Source organism: Triticum dicoccoides, chromosome 2B (assembly GCF_002162155.2).
Source record: "Triticum dicoccoides isolate Atlit2015 ecotype Zavitan chromosome 2B, WEW_v2.0, whole genome shotgun sequence".
Lineage (NCBI taxonomy): Eukaryota > Viridiplantae > Streptophyta > Magnoliopsida > Poales > Poaceae > Triticum > Triticum dicoccoides.
This window is the reverse complement of record NC_041383.1, coordinates 787,821,278-787,825,772: the sequence shown is the minus strand read 5'-3', so window position 1 is coordinate 787,825,772 and position 4,495 is coordinate 787,821,278.

Here is a 4,495-nt window from a genome sequence, read left to right as displayed (position 1 = left end):
GCCTCCCCGCGTCGGCCCCTATCCTGCACCGCCGCCGACCCCGACCCCAACCCCGACCCTTCCTGCGACCGGCCGCGCCCGCCCAGGTACCTCTCCTCCTTCCTCCTTCCTCCCCATTCCCTCCCTCCCCATACGGATACAGCAGTCACATTGTTGCATAGGATTGGTCCGTACTAGTAGTTCCGAACAGTTTTTTGCCTGAAATGAACCCAATTGCCATAGCCATGTCAGGTGTTACTTTCCTTCCCCAAATCTGTAGGCTGCTTCTAGTAGGAGGCACAATTGGTTCAGGCCTTGTTTTATAGTTTGGGCTTGGCCCTCTTCATTTTTGTTCAAGGGAAGTGCAGTCACATTGTTTCATACGTATGATTGTTGTAGGTACTCTTAAAAGTTTAAAACAATGGTTTGCTCCAAATGAATCGAATTGCCACTGCCAGTCGGTTGTATGCTTTGCATTCAGCGATGATCTGGGGAGAGCATTCATCGTAGTCGCATTATAGGATGATTGGCACTCTGTTTGCCCAAAGTGAACCCAACTGCCACTAGCAAGTCAGGTGTTTCTTTTCTGCCTCAGTGCTTAGGCTGTTTCTAGACAACACACTTGCTTCAGGCCTTGTTTTACTTTATGTTCTGGGGTAGTTCAGTCACATTGCTGCATTTTTCTTTGTAAATATGCAAAGCTTGCGTATCTTTCATTGGTAGAAGAGTGAAATAAGTTACAAAGCGGCACTCAACATGTTTGTTGTCTTTTAGCTAGTGTGATGAGATTTTGGTACCTGTCAACTTAGGCAAATAATAATTTATTTGTTTTTGTGACAGTTGGTTGAGCACATCTTCTAGCCTCTTGTGAATACATCTGGGACAACGCTTCACATCAGTCAGGTATATACTGCTTCAGTTTTGAGTGAAATCCTCTGGCATAGCCCCTGCCCCAGATGAAGTGAGCTATATATGTGTATGATGATCCTCCTTTCCTAAAAGTGAGATTGCCATATGTAGTTCAGAATTGACCTAGCTAAGGTTGTTTTCCTACTGAATGATGATATTATTATGATGATATTTTCCTACTGATTATAATTTGTACCTGTGTACTAGCACTGTGTCATATTCTTCCATTACAAGTAGTACAAGACTAGTACTAGTAGTGCTACTCTCTTACTGCCAGTGACAGTCTATCGAGGTCATTAACTCCAACTCAAGTGGGCATAATTCTCTGCAGTAGTATAGCACTTGCAGTAGTATGGCACTTGTAGTAGTATGGCACTTGCAGTAGTGCGGGACAACATTAGTTTAGTGCAAGTTTCAGTTAATTAGCTGGATTAAAAAAGATCTGGAACGGAAGCTCACATAAGTTGAGCTGATTTTTGTCCATATGAAAGCATAGGACCATATGGTCTGTGGCCTTTTCATCCATATGAAAGTAGAGGCACATTGTGTTGCTAGTTTGCTGGGTTTTGTCTCTGAACATTGTGTCGTGATGAATTTGCAGGTACCCCAAGAGGCCCTTGAGTTTGCCGGAATGTCGATTAACTTCCGTTCCGGCAAATTTGGGTACTCCATATGTCCTATTTTCAGCAAAGGTAATGCTGAAATTTTCTGTGAATTTTAGCATGACTTTGCTAAAAATAGGACATATGGGGTACTTGCGACTAATGCCTGTTATCATGCATGTTTTATGATCTGTTGTAATGGTACTAATTGGTCTCTTCTGCTGCTTATCAGATATGGCGGGAAGCAGCCACCGCCGCTCTGCGACACCGCAGTACGAGTTGGATGCTTCCGAGTTCTTCACTATCATACTTGAGACTTCAGTATCATCCATGACGCAGGTATATAAAACAAGAGATCTCCCCTTCACCCATCTCATTATGATATCTGTTGTTTGCTACATCACTCATTGTCCCAAACTGCAGAGGCTGCCTGACAGTTTTATGAACATGCTGATGGGTGAAGATCCGCCAAATAATGTGAAGCTGCGACAGGCCGGCAGCGGGTTTCGCAGGCAGTGGGATGTGGAGTTGGTGATCAAGGAGGGCCACATGTACTTGTCTCGTGGGTGGGAGAAGTTCTACCGTGCCTACGACCTGCGGGTGGGGTACTTCCTTCTCTTCAGGTATGACGACAACGCCACCATGCTCATCGTGAAGGTATTCAACACGACTATGTGTCGCATGCGCTACGCTAATGATGATGATGCCGGTACGTTCTGCCTCTTCTTATTCCTCTACATTTGGCTTTGTCTCACATCGATTGTTAACGGTCATTGTTGCATTTTGGACAGGTAATGGGAGCAGCAGCAGCGACACTGGCTACAACCAAAGCAGCAGCGACTATGGCTGTAGCGAAAGCAGCAGCGATTCTGGCTGTAGCGAAAGCAGTAGCGATTCTCGCAGCAGCATAGACAACAAGAAGGATGATCCGGATTGGAGTGCGGGAGAAGAGGAGCAGAGTGGGGATGAGGAGCTGCAGGATGATGATATGCATCACGCTGAGGATGACCTAGCGCTGGTGGTGGCTGACCAAGGGCAAGAGATGGTGGTGGCTGACCATGGGCAAGAGATGGAGGTGGCTGAGGATGACCTAGCGATGGTCGTGCCTGAAGGTGGCCTCGCGATGGTGGTGGTGCCTGACAATGACCATGCACCGGTGGTGGCGCCGGCGATCCCACAGCTGGGTGACATGACCACGCCAATTCTGGTAGAAGACTACATCCCATTGCCTCCACTGCCTCCACCGCCTCGCCGCTCTTGGCGCATCAGGCTGAGGAAGGAGAAGGAGAAGGAGAAGAACAATGCATGAGAACTGAACTTTGTCAGGTATGTCAGATCTCCAAAATGATATATATATATATATATATATATATATATATATATATATATATATACTTAGTTACCTATGTTATCTCTAATATGCTTAGTTTCCTATAGGTTAGCTTCATTTTTACCTAAGTTGGCTCTAATATGCTAACTTAGAGCTTATATGCTTAGTTTCCTATAGGTTAGCTCCAAAATAACTTATGTTAGCACAAAATGATCAAGTTTACATAATAAGCTTATAGTCCTTTTCTTATTCTTCTTCTTTTCCAAAATGACATAGGTTAGCTTCATTTTACCTAAGTTGGCTCTAATATACTAACTTAGAGCTTATATGCTTAGTTTCCTATAGGTTAGCTCCAAAATAACTTATGTTAGCACAAAATGATCAAGTTTACATAATAAGATTATAGTCTTCTTCTTATTCTTCTTCTAGTGTTCTTCTTCTTCTAGTATTCTTCTAGTCTTCTTATTTTTCTTCTTCTAACTTCTTGTTTATCATTTTGCAGATTTGATTTAATTCACGGAAGCTTGCATGGATGGAGTGCTTCTTTTCCATTTGTGTTTTTATTTTGTATCAATGTGAAACTTTTGTGAATTGATGGATAACGGTGTTGGATGAACAATGTGAAACTTTTGTAATATGTAACGATGGAACTGTATGTTGGCTATGTATGTATATATGATGGAACTTGTGTGTTGGCTATGTATGTATATATGATGGAACTTGTGTGTTGGCTATGATTGTTATATGGATGCTGGTTGTATATATATGTGTTGGATAACTCATAGGTGAAATAGTGACCTGAGATTAAGAAAAAAAATTAAAAAAATTGTTACTAATGGCGCACTACCATGTGGTGTGCCATTAGTATAGAAGACACTAGTGGCGCACTGTGGGCAAAACTAATGGCGCACTACATGGTGCGCCATTAGTATACCAGATACTAATGGCGCACCAGTGGTGCGCCATTAGTAAAAAATACTAGTGGCGTGATACTAATGGCGCACCGGTAGTGCGCCATTAGTAGGCAAAACCGGTGCGCCATTAGTAGGCCTTTTCCTAGTAGTGTGCTATCAATCACTGCATGAACAAGAACACATCAACAATCCACAAAAAATGTATCCTTGTGCTGCTTGCATGTAGAAGTTAACGCGTCAGTGTTATCACATTGTCATGCGTAGGCAACCAGCATATCATGGCTAGTAGGACATGTACATCCATTATCTTTTCTAAAATCTGGGTGCTAGCTATCCGTTCGATTCGATAGCATCAGCCACTACAATAGGATGGCAAGCAATAAGTTGACATGGTGGCAGTTGACGACAATGATAGGTGGCAACTGACGTTAGACACCAGCGGCAATTAATTTTTACACCCCCCATTATTCCAAATTTCTCAATTTTCTCTACCTTTTTATGGATTCCTACACATCCATTCATTTACCAACTACGTGCATCAATCTAGTGAGAACTTACGGTTATCTCTAACGTAGCACATGGCAGATCTAGTGTATTCTGCTTGGCAACTGCGAAGAGACACAACCCATGTAGTGTATTACCCCTGTAGGATGGATCTAGTTGCCAACCTCGTCGGTAATTTTGCAATTTTCTGTGCCACATAGAAGGATGAGAAGCAGTAGGGAGATCGGGAGATTCACCTGCTTTTAGCTGGTCATCTT